This window comes from Vicugna pacos, chromosome 19, assembly GCF_048564905.1.
Source record: "Vicugna pacos chromosome 19, VicPac4, whole genome shotgun sequence".
NCBI lineage: Eukaryota > Metazoa > Chordata > Mammalia > Artiodactyla > Camelidae > Vicugna > Vicugna pacos.
In genome coordinates this window covers 12179330-12197317 of record NC_133005.1, presented here as the reverse complement: position 1 = coordinate 12197317, position 17988 = coordinate 12179330, and the positions used below count along the sequence as shown (strand labels likewise).

The 17988-nt window shown below is 44.7% G+C and overlaps 1 protein-coding gene across 1 annotated transcript in view; it reads left to right on the top strand.

Moving 5' to 3' along the window:
• The first annotated feature begins 2741 nt into the window (after positions 1–2741).
• Positions 2742–17988, top strand: part of LOC140687381 (uncharacterized) — a 49139-nt gene continuing 33892 nt past the window's right edge. The window contains exon 1 of the mRNA XM_072943814.1: positions 2742–2921. The gene's annotated coding sequence lies outside the window, so the exon portion shown is untranslated. The remainder of the gene's footprint in view (positions 2922–17988) is intronic.

Sequence of the window (17988 nt, the reverse complement as noted above, 5' to 3'; positions counted from 1 at the left end):
CGCTGAGGCAATATTTGTTAATAAGGCCCTTTCCTCTTCTCATCTGAGCCTCCGGTTCTTTCTCTGCACAATGAGCGCTTAGACTAGATAACTACTTTCCAGTTTCTTTTAAAGCCATGTTTCCTTTGAGAAACAGAAAATGCAAATCTCTCCTCTCAGCCCAACCCTTTAGATTTTGATAAGTCCTCCAAGGAGTGACATAGCTCTTTGTGGAAAATGAATGTGATTGTGCTCCCAGGTGAAACAGAAAAGACTCTTCAGAGATTGATTGCAGGGAGAGGGCAGGAAAGGGGCATTATGTCACACTTTCTAGTGTGAGCACTGGAGCAGGGGCTTGGATTTAAATATGGTGACTGACGTGGCCTCTCTCTAATCTTGTAGAATGTGATAAACTTCTCTACCTCAGTTTCTTGATGTGTCAAGTTGGGGTGATAATATTTTAAGGCTTTTGTGAAACATTATACACATAAGCCATTTGTGTCTCGGTAGAAACAAGACCTGCTAGGGATTCAGGGATTTGTTTAAAAAAAATCTTGTCCATAGCAGACTGTCTGTGTGTATTTTAAGTTCCTGGAGGGTGAGGGTGAGTCTAAAGCCCATTGTGGGACAGGTGGCCCATAGTTCTCTGTGCCCCAGATTACCCCCTCCTCCCCAGTCCTCTTCCTCAGTCCAGGATGAAGTTCCCTTGTAGATTTACTCAGAGGTCTTGTGGAAATAGCTTTTCATTTTATTGTTTCACCAAGAAGTTCTGCCATCATAATCTCTTTGGTCAGGCTTTGAAGGGCTGCCATCATGATATCTGGTAAGAATTCTATGGAATTGGGAGTTTCTATTTAATGAAAAGGAAAAAAATTACAAATAGAAAATTAGAACAACGGTGGTTTCAGGGGCTCTTTGAAATGGACACCATTAGCTTTGTTAGCTTCAGGTGTTGTGGCCTGTTGCCACGAGGACCCATTCTCTTGCTCTGAAGTTGGAGGTACCAGTGGGTTCAGTGGGAATGATAACTGAGTGTATCTCATGGGCTGGGCATTGACCTATTTGTACTGTGTGTTCCTAATTTGAGACAGTGAGCTCACCTAACCTCAATAACCTCTTTAAAAAATTAGACTTTTTATTTTGAGATGTAATGTAGATTCCCATGTGGTAGTAAGAGATTATATGGAGAGGGCTTATGGATCCTTTTGCCCAGTTTTCCTTCATGGTTCCATCTTGCAATGGTGAGGTACAATTCATTACTGACTCACTAACAATTTGAGGTTTGTGTTATTGCCCTCATTTCTATTCATGATTAAACTGGGGCTTAGAGAGGCACACAGGCCTACCCAGGTCACCCACTTTGCTAGTGCAGAGTCGGGTGAATGTGGGCTTGGGATTTCCAGGCAGTACCATTATGATGGTCTGTGGCAGGGAGCAGCATTCACTTGCTTGTTTATTCATTCATTCAACAAACATTTATTGAGTAAACTCTGTGGGTCATATGCTTTCTTTGGCTTATCTGATTATTCATCACTACTGAGAATCAGGCAATGTTTATATTTTTTAATCTGAGAAAATTAGCTCTGAGAGGTTATAACTCCCCCAAAGGAAGAATAGCTCATAAAGGGGGGATAGTACATTTGTACAGTCACCTCTTTTTATGCAGGTGGTACCCTAGACATTTTACATTTGCAAACATCCGTAATTCAGATATATTCTTGTAAGGCAAGGATTTTTTTTTAATTGAAGTATAGTCAAGTTAACAATGTTGTGTCAATTGCAAGGTGTTTTTTGACTTTTGAATTAAAAAATACTTTTTCAGGAGGGTAATTAGGTGTATTTATTTGTTTCATTTTTTAAAATGAGGTACTGGGTTTTGAACCCAGGACCTCGTACATGGTAAACATGTGCTGTACCACTGAACTGTATCCTCTTCCCCTAGGCAAGTTTTCTTATCCATTATTATGAAGCTTAGGGGATCAAATAATTTGGATAGAAATCCAGATCTTTTGATCCTACTGTGGTCCTTTTCTTTATATTCTGCTGAAGGGGTTTGAGGAAAGCATTTTCTTTGTTCATTTATTATTCAGCATTTTTGAGCAGTGACTTTGCATCAGGGCCTTGCTAGGTGCTTGGAAATACAAAATAAGAAATGACCCTTCTCTGCAGAGGCAGGAAGCCTAGACCAAAAGCTGGGTAATATGATCCGAGATACATTAGCCATGTGCAGACTCTGAGGACAAATTCTACCCCCGGATTTGCTTTGGCTTCCCTTGCCTTCTGGCTTGTACACACCAGGTCACAGCAACCCAGATGGGCCCGTAGCACACAGCAGATTATGTACCTCGATCTCCTCACCCCTCTCGGCAGGGCCAGCAACATGAGCATCCCTGACTACGTGCAGTATGCTGAGGACCACCAGACTCGTCCCGTTGTGGTCCAACCAATGGAGATCATCTCAGAGGAGAATTTCTTTTGCATCTATCAGCTACTCACCTTGGTGAGCCATATCAGCCCATGCGGCTCCCAGTGGACATTCTGTATCCACTACAGGCACCACTATGTGCCCGAGAATGGGTGGAGCGTCTTCCAGACACACCGCAAATTCGTGGGCCTTGTCACCATTACCAACTGTCTCTCTGCCAAGGCCTTGGAGAAGCTGCACGTGTAGAGGGGCTGTATGGCACCGCGCTTAATGACTCTCAGCTCTTTTTCTTTGTGCTGCATGGGGAGGTAGCCGAGCAGCCGTTCACCGACGTGTCCTTCAATCTACGAGGACTGCAGGGTGGTGGAGAAGAGGATCGAGGACTTCACTGAGTCACTCTTCATCTTGCTCAAGTCCAAGTGGCTGTATGGTGGCCACAAGAATTTTGGGGCAAGATTCCCCTCCTCTGCATCCCGTTTGAGAAGGAGGACTTCATGGGATTGGACACAGACAGCAGGTAAGTTTACCTGGAGGCCAGCCAACCCTGGCTTTGTGCCGGATTTCTTCCCTACATCCAGAAAGGGATCAGCAAGGAAGAATTCTGTCTTGTAGCCAAGGGGAGAGGGAGGTGCAGCCTTCTGGTTTACAGACATTTCAAAGTGAATCCGCCTTTGTTTCAGAGAGATCCTTTTAGGGTTAGTGTGGACACTTACTCCCGCTTTACAGCCATGACCATGGTGGGACCCCTGGGGTTGCTGTCCAATAAAGTAGCCAAAGCCACTGATGCTAGGAGCACTGGGGAGGAGGCTGGACTGAGCTGAGATATGCTGTAGGTCAAATGCACATCAGACGCTGAGGCTTGTCTAGCAAATGTATATAAACTATCTCTTTACTTCCTACATTGATTACATGTCAAAATGATAGTATTTTACATACAGTTGATTAAGTAATATCTGTTCTTAAAATCAGTTTCTAGTATTTGTTTTTTGTTTGTTTGTTTGTTTCTTTGTTTACTATTTTAAACGTGGCAACTGGGAAACTTTCTTTACATGGCTCTCATTTCATTTCTGTTGGGCAGCCTGTCCTGGGACAGTCTCATCCCTTTGCTTTTGGATGAGATGCTTAACCCCGAGAGGCGGAACGAGGCGCTGGTTGAGCTGGGGCTGGAGCTGGTGTCTCCTGCCTCTCAGGCCCAGCACCTGTTCAGCTCAGGCCCTCTCTTCTTGCCCGACAGCCACCATGCCAAATTAGGACATCAGAAACACCGCCAGGGACTTCCGAATGAACTCCTTATGCAGGGAAAGGCGTATCACGGTGTATGGGACAGAGCAGGGAAATGTTCATTCTCAGTTTGTCCCTGTGATTAAGTCAAAGTCTCCACTTTGCCTCGGAAGTACAGACGAGCTCTTTTGGGCTGCCTACCCCCCCACCTTCTGCTCTGTTTCCCGGTGTATCTATCGTGCTGTCCCTCGGGCAGAAGAGGGTGAGATGTCTTTGCCGAGAAGTGGTCCCCCTTTGCTGGGGAGAGTAAGAGAAGCTGTGTCCCCCCGTCCTATGGCCTCTGTCCTTGTGTCTGGAGAGGGCTCATGGTGGTCCCACAGGTGACGGTCGGAGAACCTGGCACATGCTGCTGGGCCCGCCGTGAAGGCAGTGCTCTGTGATTCTTGAACTTACCTAAGATCAGATCCTACTTTCTGGTTGTTGGTAAGTTGGAGGAGAAGATGCTAGAGAATTGATAAAAAGAATGTCTAGACCAGCCCTGTGAGTGAGAAGAGAAGTGGACCCGAGTCCCACCTGCGAGAGCCCACCTAGTGGTTTCTGGATGAATTTTCTGTTCCTCCCAGATATACCTGTATGGCTTAAGGAAGAGGAGAGGCTTGTCGTGGCCATGATCTGTGCTTGTCCTCACAGGGCCCTGTGATCTACATGCCCGCACTCCCCTTCTGCTTCTTGGGGATGTGCTGGTATGTTTAGGAGCCTGGGCACTGCTGAGGGCATAGCTCCCAGCACCGTGCTACACCGAGTCTGGCTCTGTTCACCTCACCTGCCAACACCTGCTGAGGCCCCAGGCATTAGTCAAGGTAGGTGCGTCGGTGCAACGTAAGCAGGGACCACCTTCTCCCCCTGGACAGACTGGTGAGTGAGCAGTGGAAGCCTTGAGCCCTGCCCCAGCCCCCACGCCAGTGCCTCCTCTTTTGTCATAGGAGTCACTGGTGACATTTTTACTCAACAAATGCTTGTCTCTGAGTCTGCAGAGCCACCAAAGAATGCCAGCTTATTTTTGTCTTTTGAAGTCTGCCCTTGGGACTTGGCGGAGTAGCCGAATGTGTACTTAGCCCACAGTGTTTGACACTGTCACCATTGATTACCCAGAACCTCATGTACCAGGCATGGCTCCCTGCATCAAAATACAGCAGCGCATTAAATCTCCCTCCTTGTGGGTCTGTCTGTCCTGGTACCATAAGAGCTCAGCCAGCATCTGAATGTCAGTGAGATAACGCGGCCAGTGAGCTCAGGTCAAGCACATTCTCCTCCAGTCACTTTTACCACATTGTTGCTTTTAGTATTCCACAGTCATTAGTTTTTTAAACAATGCTTTGGTGCAGGAGCAGAGCCTAATTCTCTCCTGCTACTCTTGGTGGAAGTGAGTAAAACGGTCCAGAATGAAATGCGACCACAATTTGTAGCTCAAAATCTGCCTAGACGCTTGTAGGTGGAATTTGGGTTAGGGGCGCTGACCACGTTGGGGTCGTCCGGCAGCACCGCACCCCTCAGGCCCCTGCTTTCCCTGGAGCAGGAGGTGAGGGTGGGTCTCACCATCCCCTCGTCCCTGGCCTCACACACTCACGTAAATTCTTGTACATGCTGTCAAAATCATTTTTGTTCTTGTGTGTTTCTAATTTTCTCGTCTTCATCTTTTCCTTTTTCTTTATTCCTTTTTCAATTGTACTGCCCAGTGAGCATGTTGTTGCATCTGAAAATGTGGGCTGTGCACATCCTGCATTGGAAATAGCCAGATTGCCATCCGTGCTGTCTCAATCATTTTAAAAAGCAAAAACTTAACAGCTGTCTTGATCCATGTATTATCCTAGTCATTTTGTATTTTCTTAATTTTTGGAATGTTTACTTTGTTTGCACATTACCCACTGGTTTTTGATACCTGTTAAAATCCTTGCTTTGAGGAACCTGTTTGGTTCTCCTTTTATTTGGTGACAAATGCGCCCTTATTAAATTTGTTTGATTGTTTTGAAGAAGTGAGATGCGAATTGATTTAGGCGGCTGCTGAGGGATTCTTTTCATGGAGTATTTAAACTTGGAAAGTCAAAATCTGCGGCAACTTGCACGATTCCTGCTTTTATACAAATGTGCTCGGCACGCGGTTCCTGGCTGTCGCTGTGTGACGTGCGTGACGGCGCTTCCTGGCCGGTGGTCACTGATGAGGAAGTGGCCGGCTCGGGGGTGAGCATCTGCAGGGGACGCTGTTGGAGGAAGCAGTCACCATTTGGTTCTTTAATTTTTTTTTTTTGCATTCAACTTCCCCGTGCCATTTACTTTACTTTGCCTTCATAAAGGGGCCGAATTGGTTCTAAAATCCATGCCACTATTTTGTTCCCTTTACGAGGCTGGTTTTTCTGAGTATCAGGACAACATGGCCTTCTCCTAAGTAGCTGGCTCACCTGGATCTGTTGGACACAGGGACAGCTAAAAGGGCCATAGCTTCCTCTCTGCTTCAGCCAGTGGGCATTCAGAGCTGGGTCTGTGGTTTGCCTCAGCAGCCGTGCAGACCTCCCTACCCAGGGATTTACTTTTAACCCATGTTGGCAGTAAAGAGTTGAATCCGTTTCTGTTGCAGCTGACGTTCACCACTGACGGCCGTGTCATTAGTTTGTGGTAGTCAGTCTCCAACACCCCAGACAACCGTGAAGGAAGATGATTTGGCCGACCTAGGACCTTGGATTCTCACCCTCACCATGGTTCATCTCACCCGGTGGAAGGGTGTGGCCTCCACCATCATGCTGACCATGAGGCCTTGTTTCTCCTTTCATGCTCTAGTCCAAATGTGGACACTTCATTTTTCACTGAATTTGTCTCACTTGAGACAGGCCAGAATATCTGAATGAGTCCATCACATTCTGGGTGGTGAACAGAACAGAAGTAATTGTCGCAAGTAGATGGAATCTTGGCTGTCCGGGTTGGCAATTGCAGGCTGGGATCTGTGATGGCCGGGCTGTACCCTGGACACAGGCCTTTCCCGTGGCTCCCGTGAGCCCAGGAGTTGGAGTGAGAACAGCCTTGCCTGGGTTCCCACATCCTCATCTGCTCACTTTCAAGTGTGTCTGCTAATTAGGAGCTCCCCCAGACCTCGGGCCCTTCAAAGCTCAGACCACGGGAGAACCTTGAGTCCCTTCTCCTGGGCCTCCTGTGTGAGAATCCAGTGCCTTCTGAGGTGGCCAGTGGCAGGAGATGCCTCCCCCGCCGGGGAGCACCCTACGGAGGACTGTTATTCAGTGCACCATGCTGTGAGCTTGTGAGGTTCCGGCCATGGTCCCTGCAGAACCACAATTGAGATGGACTTATTGTCATAAATAACAGGACTGATTGCAGGGCAGGGCCGGGGGGAGGGAAGAGTGGAAGTTGAATGTGACCTCAGACAACTAGGTGGGTGCTGGGGCTGTTACTAAAATGGGGAGTCTGGGAGATACCTGCCAGGAATCGAATTCCAGAGTAAATGGTGGACATGAGGCATTTTTAAGATGCCATTTTTCATCCAAGTTAGGACTTCAAAGAGGCACTCGGGTCGATGAGCCTGGGGCTCAAGTGAAGGAGCCGGACTAGAGATACACGTTGGGAGTCGTCATTCTTAGCTGGTGTTCACAGCCTTGCATGTGAATTAGATCTTCTCGAGGGCTGCAGACTGAGGCTGAGGGGGGCAGGGCTGTGCCTGGGTTGGAGGAAAGCCCAGACCATGCAGCTTTGTTGTGTCAGTTAGCGGCGTTTGCCATTTTCAGAGCAATACTATTTATCCTTAAGGGGCCAGGGGGTGGGCAGGGCCAACCAGGAAGAAATCTGCAGGGAGGGTCTTGGCCACATGTGCGTCTTGGGAAGGTGCAGAGGCTGCAGGGTCTGGGAGGGTAGAGTCCTCAGAAGCTGAAGTTGGAGTGGGGAGTGGGGAGAATGTAGTCACAGTCACCTGTGAGGGAGGGAGGGAGGCCTAGGGAGTCCCTACCTTACCGGACTCTCTTTCCCATGAACAGAAGGCAGTCAGACAGAGGATCTGAGGTGAGAAGGGATGGACAAAGGGAGGGGAGCCAACCTGGAGAATGGTGCTTGGAAAGTTCTGGAGTAGTCTCCCTGAGAAATAGAGTTAAATATACCCAGACTCTTAAGAACATTGTTAGTGACTTGGTAGGAGGCAGTTGTTTTTCTGGCCTCCTAAGGGTAAGGCATGTATCCAGGGATACACAGAAGATACGGGTAGTCTGTTCTGGGGGCTTGATCGTTACTGGGGAAACAGTGCAAGTTTAAAGGGGGAGAAGGGCAGCGGAGGGAAACTAGCCAGGCCCCGTGTCAGGTACCAGTCGGCTGCCCTTCTTGCGTGTTGCATTCACATCCATGCCTCCCAGGTGGGCGGTGGCAGCCCCCTTTTGCAGATTGGGAAGCCTTCTCAGAGGGGTTAAGGAATTGGTCCGTTTAGCGGCTAGTAAATGCTGTAGCAGGATTCAAGCAGGGCCTTGTCAGACTTCAAGGTCATGTTCTCTCTACTGTTTCCAGTACTTCCCTGTTATACCTGGAATGGTGAAGTGGGTCAGTTTTGGAGCCTTTCAGAAAAAGTATGATTTAAGTGCCTCAGGACTGTTTCACAAAGCTCAGCGTTCTTTGATGATTCTGAAGCACGCAGTGCTTTTCGCCCCACAAAGGTAACGTCTAACTCCTTTGAAGATGACGTGGTTGCAAATGATGTACAGGTGCAAAACCAGACTTTGCAGCTTCTGAACGGAAACTCTCCAGTTCTCCCTTGGTCAGCGTTCTTTGATGATTCTGAAGCACGCAGTGCTTTTCGCCCCACAAAGGTAACGTCTAACTCCTTTGAAGATGACGTGGTTGCAAATGATGTACAGGTGCAAAACCAGACTTTGCAGCTTCTGAACGGAAACTCTCCAGTTCTCCCTTGGTCAGCTTTCTTCCGCGGGATGTAACTGTGCTGCAGCGTAAGCCTGAGCTTTCCGTATGGAGTGAGTGTTTAATATCCGATGTTAGCATAAAACGGTCAGATGAAGAAAACCGACGTTGACAATTTATTTTTGGGTTTCATTAGTCAAGATATACTATCAGTTAATGACCCATATAGCAAATGAAATTCAGTATAGGACATTGCATTTCTTGCTTTCTATTTAGAGTTCTCTTACAGAATAAGGTTGCCTGCTTTGGAACATCAGCTTCACCACCACGGCACCTATCAGTGTGTTGGTGTGATTGCATTTACAGAGTGAATCTAATATGGGCTTCCTAAGCCCCAAACACTCCTGTGCAAAGTCACGGGCTGTAGCCATCTGTTAGTCACGCAAATACTTCTAAAATTATATGATTCCAGAAAAGAAATGAGAGAGAGAGATTGCCTTTATCAAATTTCCTTTCAGTTCTAACTGCAAACTGTTGTTGAGCAGCTCTTGTTTCCTTTGGATATGAATATATACATTTCTTTGCATGTAACCTAAGTTTTGGACTAGAACACCAAGTTCTTGCTGTCCACAAGCCACAAAAATAGTAGCCAAATTGCACACGTGTGAAATAGTTAATACTTTTTTCTGAGAAAGTATCCTTGAATTTGGGACTTGGGCTGTGATTTTTGCTTTTTGATTCCCCCACCCGTCTTGTAATCTCTCACTCCTTCCCACGTGGCCCCCAAGGGTTCATGGTCTTATTAGGAGCAGGCACCCAGTTGGTCTCCATATATTGCTGCTATAGATAGAGCCCAGACAAGACTTAAGGACATTATCAGAGAGGACTTCCTGGAAGAAATGGGCTCTAAATTCATTTGGGAGGACAGAGTAAGAGTCAGCCAGGAGAAGGAGTCAAGAATGTGGCTCAGGTCGCAGGTGCAGCCCGGGCAGAGGCCTGGAGGCTTTTGGCGTGGGGACCCGGGGAGAGTGCCCTGTGCGGTCCAGGGTGGAGGGAGCCCCTGCTGGGGAGGACACTGGAGACAGTCCGTGGTGTAGGGCTTTGGAAGAAGTTGAGTTTTACTAGAACTGACACAGTAGGCAGTGAAGGGTGTCAACAGAAAGTGACCCTCAGGAAAGGTACTTCAGGTTTTGCTTCTGATATTCTACAGACAGAAGGATTGGGATGGGCGAGAGCAGGTATGTCTGTCCCTTTGAGATCCAACCCATCATTCATTTATTCATAATACGTGCACTTCTGTGAGTATAGGGGAGAGAGGGTGTAGCCACGATAATAAGCAAAATGTATTTGCTTCTTGAGAGCTTAGCATTGTCAGAAGTTGACTTAGCCTAGAAAGCTCTAGGAAGAGAGGAACAAATTATGGAGGTTGGAGGGAGGGAAGGCTTCCTTGGGAAACAGTCAAAATGAGCCTGGAGGCAAGTGAGAGGTAGGAGCATGTCAGGGGACCCCTGAGGTCACTGGGAACCTGTGTACTGAGGTGAGGCTGGGCAAGCAGGGTCTGTGGTGGGGCTAGAACTCTAACAGGGAGCCTCTGAAGCATTTGAAGTGGGGTTGATGTAATCAAATTTGTGATTTGGGAAGGCTGCCATGGCTCTGTGTGTGTAGTGGCGATGAGGGGGTGGGTGCCACCAACTGGGGGATCATAAGAAGACCATTCACAGGATGGAATATGGGCATTGGGGCTACTTGGGGACGGCAGGGGCAGTGTGGATGCCGGCTTTCTTTATGGGGGGCTTGTTAGCGGGGCCGCCCTAGAGGCACCTTGTGGCTGGAAGAAAACTGATGGAGGCTGCCAGGTGGACTTTCGTCTTCTCTCTTTCCCTTCCTTGTTTGATGATCTTAGCTCAGCCAACATTTGGAACAAAAGAGCTAATTTCCAGGGTTGCCCAGGACTTTGTTGAGCTCGTTCGAGTGAGATCTGATTGGATTTAGGTTTGTGTTCAGATCTGGATGTTCACTTAGCTAGAAACGTCCTGTCATTTTGATTTCCATAGGGGTTTTTATTCTTGATAAAGATTGCTTTCTTGGTGAGAGGAAATTTAAAACAGCTGTTGTCTTTTTCAAAAAAAATCCTCTTTTAAGAATTCTAATATTCAAAAGAATACGAATATATAAAATATTTAAGGAAGTCTTTGGTGTAGTTTCTTTGCTTTCTGAGCTAATGTGAAGTTAGAGCCTTTGCATTACTTAATAGCACATCCTTGTCAGTATTTAAAGAGCTGTTAGTGAGCGCCCCAGGTCCCACCTCTCAAAGAATCGTTAAAGTTTGCTTTGAAATAGTGAGGTCATAAAGGTCTTGTTTTCAGAAATCAAACGGTTTATAATACACAGCATAACTCCATTTATAAAATAATAATAATTTCAAAACTAAGAAAGTGGAGGATAAATGATTTTTTTAAAGCCTAAACATAAACTTTCTTGTGCTAATGTTGCAACTGGAAATTTTGAAAAGAAAAATCCTACTGCAATATCATCTATTTGGAATACATATATGAGTTTCACGTTTGAAAAGTATCTGCGCAGTGGTTTTCGAAGTCAGGAGCATTCCTGCTCAGATACTGGCAGTGATGGTTGCTGGTTTTCAATGGAAGAGCCTAAATTTGCCTTCTTAGCTTTTTGGTTTTTTTATAGTGAGAGGGTTGAGTAGTGCTTTGCCAGCATGATTTTGGGGCAATTTGAGGGCAGATGTCGTGTGCCAGCAGCGAGAAATTTCCATGCATTTTATTTTCTGGACATCACCAGGGCACATGTGGGGTTTGTGCCTGCAGGCTTGAATGCTGCAGGACTCCCTGATCATTCACCTTTATGTCCTGGAGCTGCTCCGGTCAGTGAATGATTTTCTGTGGCTTGGAGATAATGTGGTCTGATGGAGATGATCAGATGTGCAGTTAAAATGCTATTACTTGAAATAAGAGTAACCTAGAAACATTTCTCTAACAATACAGGATGAGGGAGGAGAATTGGCTGAGCTGCTTGCAGTGGGGATTCTTCTCAGTTGACTCCCTCACCGTGACTCTTGCCAATATCCGCCCCAGCCTTGCATGGTAGTCCTACTGAAGCAAGCAAGCACTTTGGTCAGAAACGCACTGAATTTCCTTGTGCCTCTGTTTGTTGGCTTTTTTGGAAAGCACATCTTGCCCTTTGCTTAAATGCCATCCATGCTAGTCACCTCTTACACTCATTCTTCTGGACCTCGTCCATACATAGCTGCTGAATGGATGAACAGAATGTAGTATCTCCATGTAGTGGAACATTATTCACACTTAAGAGTGAAGAAAAAAGAAAAAAAAAAGAGGAAAATGAAAAAGGCCACCTGTTTTGGGAAGTCTACCCTGACTGTTGGACCCACACTTTTCCCTTTGAAACCCAATCACTTATGCTCCACTCTACTCTTTTTGATAGTACTTACCACCTTCTAATAATCTTTAAAGTTTTCCAAAAAAAAAAAAAAGAAAGAGATGCTGATACCACTTCAAAATGTACAAGACTTTATAACAGCATGTTAATTGAAAGGAAGCAGACACAAATGGCCACATATTGTTGATTTCAGTGATATGAAAAGCCCAGAATAGGCACATGCACAGGCAGAGAGCAGGTGATGGTTGGAAGGAGCTGGTTGGAGGGGGATTAGGGAGTGACTGCTAGTGACAGGGGGATTCTTTTGGGGTGATGAAGTGTTCTGGAAATAGAAGGTGATTAGGGCTGCACAAACGTGAGTGTGCAGAAGACTGCTGAGCACTGTCTCTGGGAGTGCCTGTTGTCGGGGCATCTTTATTTTTTTCTCATCCTGCAATGTGAAGAACCATCTTCTGCTCTGGCCGTTCTACTCCTGTGAGTGGTGCGGGTCAGAGACTTTGTAGAGTCATGTTTCTTTTTTCCCCCTGGCTGAGTGTAGGCAAAAAAGATTTAAGCCTGAGAAAGTGCTCCATCTGCAGAAATGTCTTTTAGATTTGCATGGTGTAAAAATCTTGAGATCTTTTAATCGTTGAGGCCAGTCTGTGGGGGGGAATACCCCGTGAAGCCTGGGTGAGCCGGGGAAGAGCCGCGCTTCTCTCCCAGACACGGGTGTGGATTGCACCCCCGTTCAGGCAGTGAAGGGCCCAGACCCGTGAGCAGAGTTGACAATCGTGAATATTTACGTGTATCCGCTGCTTCATCTTGGATATTAATTTCAAGCTGAGTCAGTTTGTGGCGGCAGCCTCATCCTACATCAGGAATTTATAGTATCTGCTCTTTGAGGTGAAGACCTGACAGACTTGATTGTTTAACAGTCTGCCTTGAACTGATATCTCAGATTCCTTTGTCAAAAGCAAACAGCAGAAATACAGAATTCCTTTAATGCCAATATGACCTGGAACGAGTTTAGTCTCTGTGCCTCAGTGGCCTTATCTGTGAGTGGGAAAGATGATAACAGTGCTTCCCTCAGAGGAGCTGGTGAGGGGAGAGTCAGAAGCACAAATGGAGGACTTACAAAAGATGCTCTTGAATGACCGAATTTAGTGCTCTCAGCCTGGTGAGGCCTGAGGGGCAGAGATGTCAAAACAGAGCAGTCCTAGCCGGAGCTCGATCCGTGATGGCAGCTGTTATGATCAGTATCACCACTGTGCATTATCAGGTAATATTAAGACTTGGTAATATGAATTCTTGAATAATGTTAAAGGACTAGACATCTCAGATCCAGTTTACATAGTCCTCAAGATTTCTTCTGAGAAATGGATGGTTTCTTCCACATCTTAAATCTGAGATGAGTCTCTAAAAAATTCTGTATTCCTCCATCTTTTTGCTTTAATTTTCCATTTCCTAAAAAACAATGTTTTTAAATGGAGTTAATGGGGACTGAACTGAGTGCCTCATGCATGCTAAGCACATACTCTCCCAAATGAGGTATAATCTCCTCCGTGATTTTTTAAAAAATTTACTTTCTTAGTTTACAGAGGTAAGAGGCCTCTAATTCTTTTTCTGGAGACTTGTCCATGAACCTGTAAATCTATAATTAATGGACAAAATTTGGTTTATTAAAAAAATCAATAGAATATTCTGCAATCCATCCAAAAAGAAATGCTCATTGACTTAAAATGTTTCTCCTTTAAGGTGATTTCTCCTTTGTGGTCTAGCTTAATTTATTAACAGGCATCCTCATCATCATAATGACCAAACTCGCTGTGAGTGGACACCTACCTAAGGCTAAAATGCTTTCCTCATGTTTTAGTTCATAGCAGGTGTTTGATTGTAGGTATCAGTGTCTCCTTTTTTGCAGCTGAGGGATTGAGAGATGGAGCAGCTTGTCCCAAATTACACGCAGCAGGCTGTGGCTAGCTCGGTGCTGGAACCCAGGCTGCACAGGATGCTTTCTTAATTGCTCCTCTAATCAGCCTCCCGTTAAGTGGTTTCCCAAACACCTGTGACTCCATAAATGGCCGAGTTTAGTGATCTCAGCTTGATGATGCCTTCAAAGGAGAGACACCATTGAGAAGGTGAGACAGAGTGGCAGAAATTACAATTGTTTATTTTCACAAATTTTTAATTCTCAGGTAATTACTTAAAAAGTTAATTTTATATTTTAGTGCTCTGTAAGCACTAAAAACATAACATTAAAAATAATTATAGTGCAAAAGAGAAGTGGGCTCTGAAAGTCCAACCACTGCTATTGATGTTACTTGTTTTTCTCTAGTGGCCCTTATTGACAGAAATACTTACAAAGACTGAATTGGTTTTATGTAGTCTTAATATGGAAGAAAAGATTGTCAGTGAATATTGTAAGAAAAGTCTTTACTCTTTTCTTTCCTGTTGATGAATATGTACGTTATTTTCATGGCTTAAGTACATTTCCTCATTTGTGAAATTTGAGTAATATCGTTTAATTTGTCTGACTGTGAGAGGTAGATGCCTTGTATACAAAGAACCCAAGAGGTGCTTAATAAAAGTGTGCTGTCACAATGACAGATATTTTAGAAGGATCAACTCTGAATACTAAAGAGTGTCGCTTATTTCTGATACATATTCAATATGTATTTGTATGATATATTTGAATATGGTTTAAAGTAACAAGGATTCATTTTTTTTTTTTTTGGTGTAGTATGAAGTTTTAATGAAATCTGTATCATTCTAGTGAGACAGGGACTAGTTAAATTGCCTTAATCAGATGACCTTGAAGATTATTTACACAGAATATGTATTGTTACAAATCAGAATTTATGTTGCCGTGTAACCATCCACTCAGACATTTAAATTCGTGGGATTCTGACCAGATCCGTTAAGTTTAGTAAAATCCATATTGATCATTTTCAGGGAATAAGCTCCTCTATTTTGTGATTAAAGAAAATTTTGATTTTTTTCTACATTCTTAACAGGTTTAAAATATCAAAACATTGATTTGACATGTCACTTTTTTAATAGAGAGAATAAAGCTCATGCTGTTTTATTATGTAAATAAATGTTTTTGTATGGCAACAAAATTGTATGATATCCTGGCTCTTTAAGTATTTTGCAAGATACTTAGATACCGTACTGTTGGAAAAATACAAACGTGAATTTTATGAATATAGGCCTAGTACAGATCTGTTGGTTTTTGCTACAGTGCAAGACATGAGGCATAGGAGAGCTTTGCTGCTGATTGCCAGGAGGACGGATCCCATGTCTCAGTTTCCCCTCCTGTAAAATGAAGTGGCTGAACTGGATTCTTTCCTCTTCTAAGATGAGTTTCCATGAGCCTATGTCTTCTGTTTATATTCAGGAGTATTAGCAATATCAGATTAAATACTGAATATCCCTCCTTTCCCCCGAATCAAAGTGCAGCATGTGCTACATAAGTTTTATTTATCTGATTATCGTTACTGATCCTACAGGCAATTTTTGTGTTGCATCTTTCCTGGTAACCTGGAAGGTCATTTTACCCATAGGTGGCACTGTTGCACCTTCTTACAGTCTTAACTTTCCTGTTTGTAAAAGAAGGCTTAAACAACGTTATTTTATTTTGATTACTTTACTTAATGCTTCAGAATAGCCCAATGACAATTATGTCTGTCTAACAGGAAAAGTTATTCTGCTTATATCTTAGATTCATTCTGTCATCTCACTGTGAACATTTCAGACTTGCTGTGCAAACAATAGCAAAATCGGGCTTTTCTTCTAGTGTTAGAAACCAGTGAGCCGGGATTTTATAAAACAGCTAGAAGTGGCATCTGGAGGACCTTAAAGGTGAAAAGTGTATTGAGTTCCCTGAGTTTTGACCCCGCCGCTGTGTGTTAATTGGTGGTAGGAGATTTGGTACATATACGAAGGGGTGTAGTTTTTGATATGGTTTGCCTGCACACGCTGCCACTGAGCCACTTGAGCCTGAGTCAGTTCGTTTTGAGTTTTTCCCTCGTCTGTGAGATGGGGACATTCATATCTGATTTGTAGAATTGTGAGAATTAGAAATTATGTGCAGTGTTTACCACAGTGTGTATGTCAAGAGGGCTCTTAAACTTTAGCTGCTGTTTTGTGTGAAGCCGTCATTTGAGAGTCTTTGGCAATTACTAAGAAACAGGAAAATAAGAAGAGATGGTTTTATGATGAAACATATTTGAGGAGGTTCCATAGTTCCTATACCCATAATTTAGCATCAGCAGAGTCAGAACTGTTACAGAGTCACCCTAAACCAACGTTAAGCCACAGAATTATTTGTTACTTCATATATTTTGGTGTTTAAGGAGATCCAATACTTATACACATGTTGTCTCCAGCAGCCTACTGAGAGATGACACAAAAGAGTATACAGGCGATAAATGTCTTCTTTGTTACTGATGAAGCCACGTTCTCCATGAACTTCAAGGCTGTGGGAAAATACGTGTCATGATACTGTGTCCCAGAAATACAGAGTCACCCTGTCCCATGTAGCTCTGGGCCACAGCGAGCCTTCCCTTGAGAAGTCCTGCCCTTTCATGCACAGGGCTTTCCTGACATGGAGCTGAGCATCCCGCGTGCTTCCCAATGGTGACCAACACTGGAGTGAAAGGAAGGGTTTCACATGCCCTGCTTGTCTCCCCGGACTCACACCTCACTCTGTTAGTGTAATGAGTGCTAGCTGTGGGCCAGGGGCCAGGGGTGTGAAGGGAGAAGCACCCTCCATGGCCCAGAGGAGTGGTTAGGAGACATCCACTCCCTCAGTTTAAACAGGTGGTTGGATGGAACATAAGGGTGCTCCCCAAGAGTGTATAAAAGGAGAAATAAGGATTTTATTTGGGACTTAGGCTAGCCAGGAAACACATAAGATGATTAGAGGGGAGACTTGTAAAACAATTTGATATTAAGTTGACATTTGTTGAACACCCAAAATGTGCTACATTCTTTTCTGAGAGTTTTACAGAAATGAATCCTTCAATCTTCTCAACAAGCGAGTAAGGAAGGTTTGATTGTTATCCCAGTTTTACAGTGTGGAAATTGAGGCACACAGAGGGTAATTAAGTTGGCAAAATCACAGAACTAGTAATTGGCAGAGCTGGTATTTAAACCCTGGCTGTCTGATTTTGAGGTTCCCAGAGATGGGCTTTGGGTGTTTAGCATTATCGGCATCCCTGAATCTTTGTACCTCTGTGCATCAGTTAGCCTAGAAAGGACAGGGAAAGGAGTGTTACACAGGAGCTCATAGTCATGTCTTGGCCACTGTCCACGGACTTTTCGCGTTAATTGAGTTCTGGGCAGTAGATCTGTTCGTATAATAGAAATATAGTCCATTGAATTAATCTAGAAACCCTTCCTGCTCCGTTTCTGTCCATGCTTGCCATGTGACTGCCTGCCCGTTATTGGGCCGTGGAGGAGAAAATGTACTCATGGTTGAACTCTGATATTTCAGTCTGGCTCATAGATTCACGTCTTCTGTTACATTAAAAATTTAAGTTTCTGGTTTTCTTGCATCAGTGTCTCATGAGCTTGGTTAATGTGAAACCAGTCCATGGGAGCCCAGGGATGATGACGGTATAATTTCTGAGCACGTTGAGGCACTTCTACCCGTGCAGACGTGGCTGGAGGATGTCCAGCTTCCTCACTGGTTTCCCCCAACAGCAGGGTCCTCTCCCACCCCTGGATGTGAGGTTGGGAGCTCTCTGAGTAGGCCAGTCAGAGGCCTAGTCCACCAATCAGAAAATGATGAAGTACCTGGAAGTGGGTTTAATAGAAGACAAGGGCTTCCAGGTTGTCAGATGGGCTGTTCGAGTCCATTTGGTGAAAAGCTGTCCACTGTCTGTGGTTGAGCTACTTCTTTGCTGTTGAAAAGTCTGGAGTAGATGAAGGGATTTTAAACAGCAGAAAGGAGTGATTTCATGTGGTACGTCCACACTGGTGAGAAGTGATGGATGACCGCCTTTGTGAGTCATAGACAGTCTTACAAACTTCATAAAACAGCTTTAAAAGCTCTTCCATCTGAG